Consider the following 18,184-nt stretch of genomic DNA (forward strand, 5'->3'; position numbering starts at 1 on the left):
GCTAGGAGCATCCTAGGTAATCTAGAATTATTTATAAAAGTTTTTTTTCCAAAAAGTCTGCGGCATCTCTCGACCAGCTCTGATACCAAATTGTAACACCCATTTCTCGTAGACTAGTAGTGTCACGTTTTTTTCATAAAATAAACCCGGCAAGAGATCTCATATTTAATAACATGAAATTAGCATTTATTTCATAATAAGATTTGTCTAATAAAAGTTGTGTTTGGATATTGAACTGAGCTGAGCTGAGTTCTCCATAAATAGTAGTGAGTTTAGATGGTGGAGTGAATTTTGTTGCAAATTTTTTCTTACTCCAAATTTATAAAATAGAATAAAATAATTATCAATAAAATACAACATTATCATGCCCACATTTTATTCCATTATTTATTTACATATTATTTAATTAGTAGTAAAAACAATTGTGGACTCAGCTACAGAAAAATAAAAAAAACTCACACACAAGCGCAATACAGTTATTTCACTCATCGTTTTTAGTAATAAATAAAAACTATCATGATGCAAGATCTTCCAATGCCAAAAAAAAAGCTACATTCCCTCATTTTTAGTGCCCAAATGTTTTTAATTTGAATTTCTGATAAATAGTAAGAGCATTGGTATGAGTAAATTCGTAAAAGTCAATATTCGATGTTGTATTTCAAATTTAATTACGATGCAACAACAAGTGCATTTCCAATAAAAAATAATATCTCTATATTAAACATAGATATATGTAAATAAACTGTCCCAATTTACGATTTATTGTTCAATCTTGACATGAACAAAAACATTGCTACACCATGTTGAACATTAGATGTTTCCTTGTTGCCCAGTACTATACGCCCCACATAGGTAGTGCAATAGCATCTTTGGTTGTGGCCATCGACTGTATCGCCTGTGCTGATACAGTCGACATGTCAGGAACATGAGATTGTTCACGGATGATATGATCAGCATTAATACCTGGATAATCATTGGGATCATTATACTATTTAAATAGTGCATAATCAAGTGTAACCGTGCTAATGAAGTTATGCACCGTACAACATGTGACAACAAGATATCATTGTTGAGTTGGAAGGTCTGGGGGCATTAAATTTAAAATTTGAAAAACCCTCTTCAACACACCAAAAGTTCGTTCAATGACATTCTGAAGGGATGAGTGCAGATAATTAAATAGATCTTTATATTCTTGGAAGGTACGATTGCCATAATGTTCATATCTGTGGTACTCACTCTTGGATACGGTGGCATAAATCGTTCGGTGCACGAAAATGCAGAATCTACTAAATAATAATAACATGAGAATTTAGTACAATGTTAATCTTTTATAAAGATGGTAGAAATTACTGCAAACTGTAAAGGTACAAATTAAATAATGTTATTTTCGGCACGTCGTACTCGCCGCAAATAAAGTACAAATTTCCGTTTTGAGGCCATGGAAAATTGGACTCCGAACACCTTAACGCATCAATTAAAACTCGAGCATCATGGGTTGTACCCTTCCACCGGGCGTATACGAATGCGAATTTCATATCGAAATCACATACACACAAGATATTTTGGGCAACCCGGTGATACCGATTTAGATATGCATTAGTTACTGAAGCCAGCACAGATGCGTCGATCATGACCCCATCCATTGCACCATGACATTTCTGCAAATTTTTGTTAAATTTGCATAAACTTCAAATTCGTGTATTGATAACATTATGACATTTGTAAGCTACGAAAGTAGCTCGTGTAAAAAAAGTTACCTTGAATCATGGATAATGTTTGTGATTTCCTTGAATATAAGGCATCACCCCAATCATCTGAGTTGGTTGAATCACCCGGCACGATAGGCGACATTTCATTGAACCACACCATGTTCAACTGTATAGCAAAGTATTCCTAAGGCTTCCTCAACCGAGACCTCTCGTGACGCAGCTGACATCTTTACGTAATTGGTCGCATAAGGCTCAAAATTCATATACCTGCATTCGAAACGTCTCATAACAGTTGTTAGGATGTTCATTCAAGACCCCGATGATGTACTCCCTTCCATGCAAGCCAATGTTATGTTGTGGTCGGGGCATAGGAGGTTGGGCAATATATTGCTGATCCACCGAGACCATGGCTAGAAGGGCCACCTATTCGTATAAACCATTGTCAGGGATTGTCCTCGCATTCCATTATGCCCATCTATTTGCGTCAAATGTATTTGAGGGGTTACAACAGGAGCCCACCTCGTTCTCCTCGATGTTTACCTCATCATTCCTCCAACTATCATTGTCCATTTTGTGCTTTCCAAAAGAATGTCAACACAAACATTAAATGTAATAAATATTATATCTTTTTAACATACTACAAACAACAACATTAATATTTTTATTAACTTAGCAAGTACTTTCATTAAATGCAAGCCAATGTTTGAACTTAAATTAGTAAACACGAAATAAGTGTTAGCAAACAACTCAACTAATAATACAGTGAAAATCAAATCAAGCAACACACCAAAGTTAGAAAACTAGAACTAATTAAAATGTTTCGATAAATAAATTGTGGGGACCCAAGATGTGTGGTCATTACAACGACCATACCCATTGTAATCTCAGCTTTGGAGTCATGTGTTGGAAGACAGCTAGAATATTAGGATCCATAAAAGTTTGGTTGCACGAAGATGAAAGTCAGGTGGTAGCGGAGGGGTAATGTCCTGCAAAAACTTCATACACTATTTGAATCCACTATTTGAATGCAATACTCCTAAAGGCTGCATTAGACCCACTATTTGAACCCTCGCCTCTACTTTGCTTTGAACTGCATTCAACGTACATCTTAGCATCCAACTTTGTCCATGCCGCAACGCTGGTGGCAGTTATTTGCAGGGCATTGCTAAGCGTTGGTGAGATTGACGGCCCGACCAATTCCCTATGTCCCATACGAGAGTTCCTCAGTTGCAGCACCCCTCTGTGAGGCAAGCCAATCATCTTGATGTCATCCAGATCAATGGTCGAGTCTTTGCCAGTGCCAGTACTTGTGCCTAACGTGGGCCTCTAACTAGATGTGTGTTTCCAAAGAAGAAGCACGCAAATAAAAGGGGTGGGGGTAGGGGTGGGGGAGGGGGAGGGGGAGGGAACATAACAAATAAAAGAAGAGGGTTTTGAGGGAGAGGAGGTAAAGTTAGCTAAAATGAGTACTGTACTAGCGGAACCATACTCATTTTTGGTTGCAGAACCATACTGATTTGAGCATTAGTGCCCAACAAAAACAAGAATGGTCTGGCTGTTAGTGATATTAGAAGTAAACTCCAAAACTTTACATATTGGTCAGTCCATCATGTTAAAAGAGAAGCACATGTTATAGCACATGTCCTGGCCAAAAATGCTTTGCATATTTCTGATGTATTTGTAGATATGGAGGTCAGTCCTCTGTATATCCAGTCTTTGTTGTAGCGATGTTGATTAATAAAACAATCTTGATTTAAAAAAAAAAAAAAGAATGTTCTAGTTGTATTGCATAGAGATTTGAAAGCATCACATATTTTGTAGATCCAAGTGATCCTATCAGGACCATATTTGGCTAATGGGGCATTATTGTTATCAAAAAGAGTTTGGAAAATCCAAAGTTGCATTGGCATTTGGTTATAAGAGATGCCCAATCCTTTGGATTGAAGCACCAACAAACATACCGCAAATTCTCCTAGGTGCTCTTGTGCCAAAGTAGCTTGAAGGTCACGGTTGTTCCCTAATAATTCTATCTCATAGCTCCCTACCCCAGCACCTGTGCCCCAAGTAGGCAAGCACTACCTCACGGGCAAGCACTACCTCACAGGCAACTCACAACTCCTAGGTTAACGAACCACAAAAGTTCTTAACCAAGTTATTTCAATTTTCAAGGTTGTTCCCTAATAATTGAGCCATAATCAAGGCTACAACTACCATGTACTTAGATTCAAAGGTCACAATCTATTGCCAAAGAAAAGTAACCTTACCGTCAACCAGTCTACATTTTTGTCCTATGACTAGAATGGCCATTTCAACTAAAGTAATTAACTTCGCACTTGATATTTTTAAAATTATTAGTATTTCAATTAGATGCATATCATTTTCTTCTAGCAAAGGTAGATAGTCTGATTCTATAATGTACTGCTTGTAATGTACTGATTTTAATGGACTGTAATAGTATATGAAGAATGATTGAACAGGGGAAATGTTTAAAGGAATGATGTATTGATAATAGGTATATTCAAGGTACCTCCATAGCTAAGAGAAAGCTTCAGATAATATTTAGTAAAAACATAATGAAAACCTCACCCCCCCCTTCTCGCCCACTATATTCCCTTACAGACAAGTAACAAACTTCCCCACTTAGATGCTTACACCTGGAATTCTAAAACTGAATACAAAGGATAAAATGGTAAACTAATCTCATAAAAATAACATAATGGCCTTCTAGAACAAAAGCTAAAATCCCACGTTTTCTGCCTTCAAAAACTTCTCCAAAACGCTCTGTTTCGCATATGGGCCCTGGCCCTTTATTTCAGACTTCAACTTCTTCCTTCAGCGTGGCCCAACTACTTGGGCTTCATTACAAACCTACCCACTTAAAGAGCCTTTCCCATGAGGTGTGGGTAAGATTCATGAAGTGCCTTCAGACTTTCCCACGTGTTGTTCTCGACAGAAGCCCTAATCCATTTGATTACTAGCTCCGTGCACTTCTCTAGCATCGTTGATAGGCGGAAGCGACAAAAGGGGCTGTACCTACGATCCTAATTTTTGTTTGAGACAAGACACGTGGAAGATGGGGTGAATCCTCGACTCTGGCGGCAGCTCCAATCGGTAAGCCACAGTTCCCACATGCTGCGCCACCTTGAAAGGTCCATAAAACCTAGGCAATAACTTAAGATTGTGTTGTGCAGCCACTATCCTCTAATGGTAAGGTTGTAACCTAAGGTACACCCACTACCCCACATCAAATTCCCTCTCTGTTCTGCGTTTGGTCAGCGTATTTCTTGATCCTTTGTTGAGCAAATGTTAGATTTTCTTTTAAGATCTGCTTTGTTTGTTCTTTGGATTGAAGTATCTTGTCCACTGTCTCGTTAGAAGTTGTACCTGGCACATATGTAGTTTACTTTGGGGGTTGATACCCATACAACGCCTCAAAAGGAGACATCTTGGCAGAGGTGTGGTAGGAAGTATTGTACCACCACTCTGCCAGAGGAAGCCATTGAACCCACTGTTTTTGTTTAGCCCCCACTTAACATCTGAGATACCCTTTCGCAACCTTGTTCAAGGTCTCAATTTGACCATCACTTTGGGGATGGTAAGCTGAGCTATAGTTCAAAGAGGTTCCTTGTAGTGAAAATAGGGTTTTCCAAAATGAGCATGGGAATGTGGGATCAAGATCTAAGACAATGGCTTTTGGAAAATCATGGAGCTTGAATACCTTCCTTAGGAAAATCTAAGTTACATCATTGGCAGTGTAAGGGTGTGACAGACTCATGAAATGACCATATTTTGTGAGTCTGTCAATGACTACCAAAATGACATTGGCTCCTTTTGCTAATGGAAGGCCCTCCACAAAGTCCATAGAAATTTCTTCCCATGCTTGCTCTGGTATGGGTAGAGGCTGTAAAAAAACCTGCTGGGTAAAGGGTTTGTTAGCTTGGCAAACATCACAATACCTTACCAAGTTCTTGATGTCCCTTTTCATGCCAACCCAAAAAAAAATCTCTTTTAGCTTTTGGTGGGTTTTAAGAAACCCTGAGTGGCTTGCTTGTGGGCTGCTATGAATGAACTGTACGACTTTCTCCTTGAATGCAGAATTAGGGGCTATCACAAATCTCCCCTTCTTAAGAAGTAGCCCCTACTATAGGGTATAGCCTCTAGGAACCTCCTGGTGGTTTTTGAACTTACTCATCAATTCTCGTAATTCAAGAGTAGAAGAATAACTTTGCCTTAGTTCTTCTATCCAGTCAGTCGTTGGGAATGAAATGACTGCTAGAAGTCCTTCTTCTACCTCAAGTTTGTCATGCTTTCTAGAAAAGGCATCTGCCACTTTATTTTCTCTACCCTTCTTGAACTCAATTCTAAAATCATATCCCATTAACTTCGTTATCCATTTCTGTTGAGCTGTAGTGCCCACCTTCTGCTCTAACAAGTACTTAAGAGCCTACTAGTCAATTTTAACAGTGAATGACTTGCCCAATAAGTAAGGCCTCCATCTTTGTACAGCAGTCACTAGGGCTAAGAATTCCCCCTCATAGGTGGATAAGGTCAAAGCCATGCCTTTCAGGGCCTTACTAAAATATGAAATAGGCTACCCAGCTTGCATGAGCACTACCCCTATGCCACACCCACTAGCATCACATTCTATGATGAATGGTTTACTAAAATCTAGAAGTCTTAAAACAGAGGGTTTAGAAGCAGCCTCTTTCAACTGCTGAAAAGCCTCTTGGGCTGCAGCATTCCATGTGAAAGCATTTTTCTTCAAAAGGGCAGTCAATGGGTCAATGGGGCAACTATAAGGCCATAGTTTTTGATGAACTTTCGATAGTAACCCGTCAGCCCTAAAAAGCCCATCAAGGCCTTTATATTGATAGGAAAGGGCCACTCTACCATAGAGGCCACCTTGTTTGGATCAGCCTTAGCATCCTCACTAGACACAATGTGTCCCAAATACTCCACTTCAGGAACCCCAAAACTGCATTTGGATAGTTTAGCATAGAGATGGTTGTGAGTTAGGACTTCTAACACTTACTTCAAATGGCCCACATGATCCTCCATGTTTCGGCTATATACCAGGATGTCGTAAAAAAGAAAAACAGAACAAACCTTCTTAGAAAGGGCTTAAAAAGTTCATTCATAAGGTCTTGAAAGGTGGAGGGTGCATTGGTGAGCCCAAAAGGCATCACAAAAAATTCATAATAGCCCTCATGAGTACGGAAGGCAGTTTTGTGAATATCCTTGAGGATCACCCTGATTTGATGGTACCCGAACCTCAAATCCATTTTAGAAAATACTACCGAGCCAAAAAGCTCATCCAACATCTCATCAATGATGGGAATATGGAACTTATCCTTCATTCTCTTGATTTAAGGCCCTATAGTCTACACAAAGGCACCAGCTACCATCTGCCTTTCAAACTAGTAAAATAGGGGAGGAAAAATGGCTTGAACTGGATAGAATCATCCCTGAACTGAGTAATTCAGTGAAGATTCATTCTATTTTAGTTTTCTGGTAGTATGGGTATCTGTATGGTCTTGTGGAAATAGGTTGGGTTCCCTCTTTGAGGGTGATTTTATGATCATGGGTTCTTTTGGGTGTCAATCCCACTGGTTCCTAAAAAACCTTCCCATATTGTTGTAATAACAGAGGTTAAGGTTGTTGTTTAGGGTAGTGTTTGGACTGTGGTTGGTGTTTAGGTGTGAGTTCATTACACAGAGCTGGATAAAGACCCTTTTGTCCCATTCATATTGTTTAACAACACCCTCCTGCCCTCCTCAAATGAAGGCCTCCCTAGCTGAAGGCCTTTTAACTCCACCAATCTGCCTTGCCATTGGAATTGCATGAGTAACTTGGAAAATTCCAAGTGATGGTTCCCAGATTTTCTAGCCATCTTGTCCCCAACACTGCACCACACCCACCCAAGGCCAACAAATAAAATGGAACTAGAAACTGATTACCTTGTAATTTGAGGGTTGTTTCTGAACGTGCTCCTGCACTTGTCACCAAGTCACCATTGGCCACTTGCACTTTTAGCCTTTGAGTATGGTCCACATGTAACTGTCCCATTTTAGCTATGGAAGGATCTAGGAAATTGTGTCTGCTCCCTGAGTCCACCAAGACTAACACCATTTCTCCACCAATGGAGCCACAGATTCGCATGGTATTGGGGTTAGGAGTGCTTGTGATGCCAGTGAGTGAGATTTCCAGCTTTCTTGCTACTAGTTCATTATCCTGCACCTCTTGAGAATCGAAATAAAGTCCTTCTCCCTTGTCATACGGCTCCTCCTCACAGCCTCGAAGCACATACACTTTAGGGGATTTTCACACGTGATTAGGGTTCCATTTTTCTTCACAATGGTAATACGGTCCCCTCTTTCTCTTCTCATCCATCAAAGATGAAGAGATTTGCCTTCCTGCCTTATACAACTTCTGTCCATGCCCTTGAAATTGGGCCAACCTTTCACAAATTTTTTGGAACTGGTCAGGTACCCCTCTTGGATCTTAGTGAGACCAAACACTACATTAAGAGTCAAGGATTGAACATCTTCGCAAGAAGGCGGATTTCATCCTTTAACCCACTAAGAAAACAACTTAGTTTGTGTGCTTTGGGAAGTCCTTTCAACCTATTAGAGAGAGACTCAAATTGGGCTTTATAATGGACTACTGTGGACACTTGTTTGAGTCATGTGAGGGCTTCCATGGGGTCGTCCTATGCCATAGGTCCAAATCATAGTAACAAAGCTCTAGAAAATATATCCCAAGTATTAAACTAACCCATTTCAACTGCATCTTGGTACCATATGAGGGCACCCCCTCCATGTAATATGATGCCATTAATAGTTTCTGTGCAGGTGGTGTTTGGTTATAGTCAAAATAATGGGAGGCTTTGAAAATCCAACCTGCTGGATTTGTGCCATTGAGTAGGGAAAGTCCAACTTCACACCTCGATGGCCTTTATGCCTGAAATCCTAGAAATCCTTGTCATGCTGCCCATTGGGGTCACGGTGGACCACCTGTGCTGTTTGGTTGGTCACCAAGGTTTTCACCAATTTTGTGAGTTGAGCAATATCAGCACGCATAGAATGCATTCTCTCCTCTTGTTATAGCATACGTTCTTCTGAGCCTCCTGCCTCTGTAGGACTTCTTGATTTTTGGATCGAGTATTGTCAGCCATTTGTCTAAGTAGAGAGGACTGGTGCTACTGATACCAATTGTAATGTACTGCTTGTAATGTACCGATTTTAATGGACGGTAATAGTAAATGAAGAATGATTGAACAAGGGAAATTTGTAAAGGAAGGATATATTGATAACAAGTATATTTGAGGTATACCTAACCTCCATATCTAAGAGAAAGCTTCAGACAATATTTAGTAAAAACATAATGAAAACTCACCCCCCCACTATATTCCCTTACAGAGAAGTAACAAACTTCCCCACTTAGATGCTTACACCTGGAATTCTAAAATTGAATACAAAGGGTAAAATGGTAAACTAATCACATAAAAATAACAAAATGGCCTTCTAGAACAAAAGCTAAAATCCCACGTTTTCTGCCTTTAGAAACTACTCCAAAACGCTCAGTTTCGCCTTTATTTCAGACTTCAATTTCTTCCTTCAACATGGCCGAACTACTTGGGCTTCATTACATATTCCATACTGAAAAGCATTCACATAACAAAATCACATGACATGCAATTATCATAATACATAGACTTTTGTTACATAATTACCCATTCATCATATATTTCATGTTGTTGCTATCCATGGTTGTTAGATATCAATACTAGCCTAGGGTGCTGGCATACAGAACTTTATGGGAAAAGGTTATGTGTAACACCCCATTTCTGTAGGATAGAGATGTTACTAACATCCATAACATAATGCCTGGTAAAGAAATTCATATCCTGAAATACCTCATTTATTGAAAAGCATCAAAATATTAAAACTGAATTGAACATGATTGTTTCAAAAACTAAACGTAAAGTAAAAGAACATAAACTAATCCTACGAATGACATAAAAGAAATCTAATTCTTGTGTGAATATCACTTATTCCTTCCTATTCTCTGTACTAAATCTACTCTTGGCCATCCAGCTCTGCATCATCATAATCACCATCTGTGAGAATTAAACATGGATGAAAACAGGAAGACAAACAAAAATGAGTCGAATACTCAGTAAGTAGCACATCATATTGTAAAATATAATTTGGCCTAGCATGGACTTAATTTCTGAAGACTCTTCATAACATACATACAGCATCACAGATTTACAATCATACACGTAACATAACTTTCTGAAAAAACTTTACATACATATATCGTCATAGATTCATATAGCATACGTATTCATCATTAACATGAGCGGAAGCATACATAATCATGGTACACATGTAACGCGAATGCATAATAACTTATTTATCTTGGCTTAACTTGGAGTGAAACACGCTTGAGTCCGTGTTTCAATTAACTGGCATTATATGCAGTGAAACACGCTTGAGTCTATGTTTCACTTATCTTGGAGTAAAACGCGCTTGAGTCCGTGTTTCACCACGCTTGATGTAACGCCCCGTTCCCGGAGGGATCGAAGAGTTACTCCCTGTAACTTAAAACTCACAATTCCTCAATACATTTACAGACTCCAAAAATATAAAATCATCAAAATACTACAAAAATCTCTTAATAAAATCTGCTGATTCTCATAAATCTTCTATAAGTAATCCACTATGCTTAAATAATCATCTCGCCGATGCTCCATACTCTAAATCCTTAGCTAAACTATTCAAAATCATTTGAAAAATATATGAAGATAAGGGGTGAGTTATCAACAACTCAGTAAGCAGAGGATATATACTAGTGTGTAAACACGAGCATTTTCACAGAGTTCAGAATGCAGGAACAAAACATTTCAGTATCAATATGCAAATCTCAAAAATACACATTATCAGAAAATCAGAGCGACTTTTCAAACATTTTATATTCAGAAACCAACTTTTCATATTCAAAGACTTCTTTGGCACAATATGACTGAACATCTTCATCTTATCATATCATATCAGAGCATCATATCAGAACAGAAACTATGTTTAACCCCCGTGGTAGGGTTGTGCATCCTGCTGAAAGCCAAGCAGAACATAAATCACTATGTTAACAAAGCAATTGCACTCAAAACAGAAAACCACTATTATATCCCATGGCGGGCCAGAGGTCACTATTGTATCCCGTGACAGGGCCAGACATCAGAGCAAAACAGAATCATAATCACCATATCAAAAACAGAATCAGAAGGTCATGCCAAAGGTTTTTAAGAAATCACATCAGATCATATCAAAGTACAGAAAATCTTCAGAGTAGAACAAAATCATATCACAACATAATTTATGCACAAAATTTCATATTCGCTCTCTTTTCAAAGTTCAAAAACAGAATGTCAAAAATAAACTCATGTCTACACCAGTCACGACAGAAAATACTTTCTTCTTAAATAGAATCTCATGAGTAATGCAGAACAAATATCTGAGGTTGTTTTCAGATTTCCTTTCATAATAAAACATGCTTATTTTTCAAAAAGGACCTCAGTTCATTTTATTTTATGCAAAGTTTAGCATATGAACCCTGCTTACCTAGACTTCTTAGCTTATTCAGAAATTCTCCACAATAGTACTGAACAATTGTCACTCGTCACCTATAAAAATTCATGTAACTTAAATAAATCTCCAGTGAACAAATAAATCTCATATTACACCTGAAGTACCTATTTTAATTCCTCAATACTTAAAATTCTCTTAACTCTAAATATCATCACTTTCTAATTTCATCAGTATCCACTTAAACGAATCCATATCGAAGAGAGTAATCAAACAAATATTATGATAAAAGAATACTGGTGTTTTTAAAATACTGAAGTACCCATAACGTATTATAGATTAATAGAATACTATGGCTACTTAAAAATCCCATAAAATAAGGCCAACTTAAAGAAAATGAGTTCAGTTGAAAACTAAATAGTTCAAATTAACAATATAATCATTTTTTTCTTTATGTATACTAAAATCCAAGCCCAATCATTAAAACATAAACCCATTAAAAATAAAACCACGAAACCACATATCAGACAACTGTATCATACTAAGGGGAAAAACTGTAATTATCAATCAAAATATTTCCTAATCCTACGAAAGTTTACAGGAACAATTAAAATCATACTAGAAACAAAGCAACGTCGCGCGGTTGGACAATAACGGAGAACCTACCGAGAGAAGTTTTGAGCGGCGGGAAGCGACTGGGCACGGCGGCTGGGGTGGAAACTCTGGCGAGCTGTGCACGGTGAGAGAGAAGGAGAGTGATGAGCGAGAAAGAGAGAATGGAGAGTGAGAGGTGCACGAGAGAGAAACAGAGAGGGAGATTTTCGTGAGGCAGCGAGGCCTGAGGCAGACCTAGGGTGACAGAAGTCTTTGTCGGCGATTTCTGTGGGGCGGCAACGTGAAGGAGCTCTTGGTGGGGATGGTTGTAGTGGCTCAAAGTAGGAGGAAACACATCCTCTGTTTCGGGAATGAGGAATAGAGGTTTTGCAGAAAGGCTATCGGTGGCTACACTGGTGGGTTCACGGCTGGGTCACGGTGGTGGCATATGGCAGCGTTGAGGAGGAGCATGCGGCGACTTGACTTCCTTGAGAAGCGGCGTTTTCCATGAGATGGTTGGGTAAAATCGTAACGGTGTAGGCTGGCTTTTGGCCGTGCGTGGGTGAGTCTCTTGCCATGCGATCCGCGTGCTCAGTGTCTCACGTGATGCTACCCGTGCTGATGATCTTCCTCTGCTGGTTGTGGGTGGTGCACTGCAGAAGTGCAAGGTGGGGGCAGTGGGCAGGCGATGGTGGCTAGACGTGGTGCAACGGAGGGTCTTGCTTCCTTGGAGTTGGGCTGTCAATGGTTGCTGATCTTCACATAAGAGCGGGACGTTCTCACGGTAATGGCCTGTTGCTGCGGTTGAGGCCGTGAAGGAGGTGATGGCGCACTGTGAGGTATTGAGCCTAGGTGATGGCCGCCTACGGTAGAAGGATGGGCGTCGGTTTTTACGTGGAAAAGGAGGTTGGCGTCGAACTAGGAGGGCTGGGTGCTTCTTGCGGCTAGTTGCAGCAATATAGGGCAGTTTTCAATGGTATAAGATGAGTGTATCTTATATGGGTGATAAGTGAACCCTAAAGATTGAAAAGGGAAAGACGTGCATGGTAGTGACGTGCGTGGGAAAATAAAATTGGACAAATAAAATAATACTAATTATAGTGCAACCATAAAATTATACATTAAAGCAAAGAGTAATTTAAATGCAAATACTAATTAATTTCAAGAAAGCAGATCAAAGTAAATTTCACAACTTAAGAATTATAAAATAAATCCAACGAGAAATCCGATAAATTTTAAAACAAGAAAAATAATATTTAAATTAATTAAAATAAACCTTCACTAAAAAAAATACACTAAAAATACGGGATATTACACTTGAGTCCGTGGCACTGTGTTAAAACTTCTTATCTTTCTTAATGCATGAGAATTTATTAGGCTTCATGAACATTTCTAACATGGCATATTCTTGTAGATGGCATAGCATAACATAGCACATTCTTGTACATGGCATAGCATAACATGGCACATTCTTGTACATGACATGGCATAACATGGCATATTCTTGTACATGGTCTAGCATTACATGACATGACATAACATGGCATATTCTTGTACATGGTATAGCATAACATGACATATCATAACATGACATGACATAACCTGATCTGAACATTCTATGAAATTCCATGGCATACATGATCTGAGTACTACATGAACATTGCATACATGATCTACGTACTACATAACATGGCATACATAATCTAAGTATTACATGGACATGGCTTGCATAATCTGGCTATTCTATTGCATGGCATACTTGACTTGAATTACTACGTGAGCATCCCATGGCTTCCATATGATTTTAGTAACATTCAATCAATCAAACAACAAATTCATTCATTCGAGCATAATCTCATATTTCATCAAAGATCGTGAAAGGAAATCTAACCTTAACTTATCTCTTAGCGTAGCGTAGATAACCATAATAAGCACATCATATTTTCATACATAACAATAATATTCACAGTACTCATGCATTTATATGATCATACTATTTACCTCTTAGTGTTGCTTCATGATTTCCAACCTATAGCGCATTACCTATACGTGGTACTAGATGTTACTAATTTCCTAGCAAAACGTGTCATAATACTCAACGTAATTAAATACGTTTAATGGAATTTAACTAAAATAATAGGCTCCATAATATACTTTAAAAATATTCTTTAAAATCCCTTAAATACTTTTTTTATAAAAATCGTGTCTTTGGGTTCATAATTATTCATATAAAAACTTTGGGCTAGCTTAAATTCCAGCCCAGCTCCTATTAAAGGAAATAGTCGAATTAAAATCACTAAGCCATTGTTCTTTGTAAAGCACCAACAACCCACTTTAAAACAATAAAACAGTTTCTGTCAACCCAAAATTAACCCACTAAATTATTATAGTTTCTAAAATAAGCCCAACACGTTCATTTAAAAAAATAAGCCCAATATCAACTCAAGGAAGCACTAGCCAAATGGGCTTAAGGCCCAAGGCCCACTCTAATTTCAAGGATAAAAGCCTTTTATGGAAGAGTAGCATTTTATAAGGCTTCTGGCTGAATGGGCTTAAGGCCCATGGCCCACTTTAATATCAAGGGCAAAATACACAGTCTGAGAGATGTTTGTGAGAGGGGAGGTGTCATGCAATACTCACCGAGAGGAAGATCAGCTGCGATGACAGCTCTGGGTGGCTGGGTGTTTTCGGTGGCACTACTGGGAGGTCCTTATGGTGGTGCAACACCAAGAGAGGAAGAGAGAGTTAGAGAGAGAGGATCTGCTAAGCTAAGAACTGAAAATCACAGGGAGAGAGGGATCCCGTCGAGGACTTACCGGAAGGAAGTTGGTTTACTTGGGTTGGGCTGGTCAGTGATTTCTGGCTCTGAGAGTGGTACTCCGAAATCCCTCGACGTGGTTGGCGACAGCAGCACAAGCACACGGCCAAAGAGTCACTACCGATAAAGAGGGAGAGAGAAATCGACGGGTTGGGCTCAAACGGCAACGACGTACATCGAGGTGGGGGAAAAGCTCACCGTCGGCAGCTTCTATTATAGTTTTCAATGAGGTGGCTGACTTGGTTGAGGGAGGTGGGTTCTCGGTTTGTAGAAGCTGCTACGGTGGCTATGTGTATAAGGTTTCTTGTATTTATTTCTGGAGGTGTTGGGGTGGGTTTTATAGACAAGGAGAAGGGGTATCATGGATCATAAGGAGATTGGATAGAGTTTGGAGTTGGGAGTTTGGCTTCCCATTGGAAACTTATTCAACTAGGAGATAAACACTGAGGCTTATGGGTGAAGACAGTGGAAGAAACTCACCCATTCTAATAAAATCATTATTTTAAAACAGATCTTAAATTTAGTAATAGTGATAATAATTAAAATTACACTTTTGGAGTCTGGATGTTACATTATGTGGCATCATCCTCCCATAGATGTTGCCCATAATATACCCCCTTAAATTCACAAAGGGTTTCCAGAACTAACATGAAACTAGATATATGTGTTTCACGAATGTTGAAACCCAAGAAAGCACATATTCAAATTTTAAAATGGTGATAAGACATCTAGTTATTACCTCTTCACGCACCTGAACTCATCACCCAAGTTTTATACCCACAAAAAGAACTTTTTAAAAGGGTGGTTGAGAATATAAGATTTTTTTTTAAGAACAGTTTGGCAAACATAATGACAACAATTGAGGGGGGGAAAAAAAAAGGTTGATGTTGTTGACCCATAATTCAATGGTGAAGATGGAAGAGCATGCACTTGAAGACAGGCCAAGCATTGTTGTAAAGCTAAATTAGGCATGAAGCATGAAATGATCATTCAGCTTATGAAAATGAAGTGAGGGAAATTTTTTCAGCAACATGGCCTCTGCTTGGTGTGTCGTCTCATTCACATTCCACTTGTCAATCTTACCTTTTTGTTCTTTTTAATTCTAGGAAATACATGCATACATACAACCATTCTTGTCACCACAACTCAAATCTTTTACAGCAGTTTATGTTACCATTTTTTCCCTTCACTCACACCAACTCCTAAGCCCCAACTTGCCCATCATTTAGAGGTGGAGCTGACAAAGGCATTTATATCAGCATAAAGCCCCTTTTAATTGGTTGTTTGTCTGCCAAAGCTACATGGTTTTAGTGAATATCTCTCTCCCAGAGTTTAAAATAACGCTTTTTTCTATAATGGAGTGTGGGAATCTTGGTGCCTGTTTATGGTCAGTCACCGAGTCCCAAAGGTTAAAGTAGAATGCCTCTAATAATCAAGCCAACATAGTAAGAGCACTTTCATTAAACACAAGCCAACACACTTTACATAGTTAACAACTCAAAATTTGATTAGCAATTAAAAAGGGGGCAGTGACTCGAAATGCACTCCACATGTTTGACAAAATTCTTATGAAATGCATGTATGGTGAAATGAGAACAAGAAGTTGAGATCGTTGCTTACCCGGTAAGAGCGCGTCCTTGGAGCTTTGATTGGTGATCTCTTAATGGTAAGCCTTCAGTCGTGAAGCTTGACTGTGGAGGAGCTCTGCTTCCATAGTAAGATGCTAGTGGGTGTGATACCCCCATATGTTATGGATAAAGGTAGGTGGTGTATGAGATCCCACATTGCTTGAGAATGAGAAGTTCTTGCTCTTTATAATGTTCCAATGAGGTTCCAATTGTATCATTGACTAGTCTTTTTGGAGTATAGGCCATGTGGTTTGGGCCTTCCATTGGGGCATTACAAATGGTATCAGAGCCTATCCCAACCAGAAATGTGGGACTTGAGTTGTGTCACCTACAATGGACAGGCCCGACGAGGACGCCAGGAATTTAAGGGGGTTAGATTGTGATACCCCATATGATATGGATAAGGGTAGGTGATGTATGGAACCCCACATTGCTTGGGAAGGAGAAGTTCTTACTCTTTATAGGGTTCCAATGAGGCTCCAATTGTATCATTGACTAGTCCAATTAAGTGAAACATGGACTCAAGCATGTTTCACTTCATGTTATGCAAGTTAAGTGAAACACAGACCCAAGCGTGTTTCATTCCATGTTATACAAGTTAAACATGAACTCAAGCGTGTTTCACTCCATGTAATGCAAGTTAGGTGAAACACAGACTCAAGTGTGTTTCACTCCATGTTAAGACAAGATAAACAGGTTATCACGCATTCATGTTACACATTTGCCATGATTATGTATGCTTCCATTCATGTTAACGATGAATATATATATATATATATGATATGTGAATCTGTGACGATATATGTATGAATGTAAAGTTCTCAGAAAGTTATGTTACGTGTATGATTGTGAATCTGTGATGCTGTAAGTATGTTGTGAAGAGTCTTCAGAAATTAAGTCCATGCTAGGCTAAATTATATTTTACAGTATGATGTGCTACTTATTGAGTATTCGACTCATTTTTGTTTGTCTTCTTGTTTTCTTCTATGTTTAATTCTCATAGATGGTGATTATGATGACGCAGAGCTGGATGGTCAGGAGTAGATTTAGTACAAAGAATTAGGAAGGAATAAGTGATATTCACACAAGAATTAGATCTCTTTTATGTCATTCATAGGGTTAGTTTATATTCTTTTACTTTACCTTCAGTTTTCGAGACAATTGTGTTCAATTCAGTTTTAACATTGTAATGCTTTTCAATAAATGAGGTATTTCAGGATATGAATCTTTTTACCGGGCATTATGTTATAAATGTTAGTAACATCTCTATCCTGCAGAAATGGGGTGTTACAATAGGGCATCTTGATTTCGGCATGGTGGAATTATATAGGATATTCAATACAAAAGAAACAAATAGGGGCACCACAGTCTAGACCTGTAGAGGAGATGCAGGTTTATAGATGCAGGTTCATAGGGTTAGTTTATATTCTTTTACTTTACCTTCAGTTTTCGAGACAATTGTGTTCAATTCAGTTTTAACATTGTAATGCTTTTCAATAAATGAGGTATTTCAGGATATGAATCTTTTTACCGGGCATTATGTTATAAATGTTAGTAACATCTCTATCCTGCAGGAATGGGATGTTACAGTAGGGCATCTTGATTTCGGCATGGTGGAATTATATAGGATATTCAATACAAAAGAAACAAATAGGGGCACCACAGTCTAGACCTGTAGAGGAGATGCAGGTTTATACTAGCACCTATGAGTTGAGAGATTGGAAATAAAGTTGCATGCAGATGGGCAGAGATCAGTTTGACCAAATTAGACTTACTTAGATACCTACTATATATTTAGCACGTCGATTGCAGAAGCCAGAGGGCTGCAGCGGTTCAGACGACAATTAC

The 18,184-nt window shown here is 38.7% G+C and overlaps 1 long non-coding RNA gene across 1 annotated transcript in view; it reads left to right on the forward strand.

Moving 5' to 3' along the window:
• LOC121248715 overlaps window positions 1–16,591 on the forward strand; it is a 28,869-nt gene extending 12,278 nt beyond the window's left edge. Inside the window, exons 2-4 of the long non-coding RNA XR_005937503.1 lie at window positions 5,163–5,169; window positions 14,630–14,634; window positions 16,436–16,591. This is a non-coding gene — a long non-coding RNA (uncharacterized LOC121248715). The remainder of the gene's footprint in view (window positions 1–5,162; window positions 5,170–14,629; window positions 14,635–16,435) is intronic.
• The last annotated feature ends 1,593 nt before the right edge of the window (window positions 16,592–18,184 follow it).

The sequence above is a fragment of the Juglans microcarpa x Juglans regia genome, chromosome 2D, assembly GCF_004785595.1.
Source record: "Juglans microcarpa x Juglans regia isolate MS1-56 chromosome 2D, Jm3101_v1.0, whole genome shotgun sequence".
Classification (NCBI taxonomy): Eukaryota; Viridiplantae; Streptophyta; class Magnoliopsida; order Fagales; family Juglandaceae; genus Juglans; species Juglans microcarpa x Juglans regia.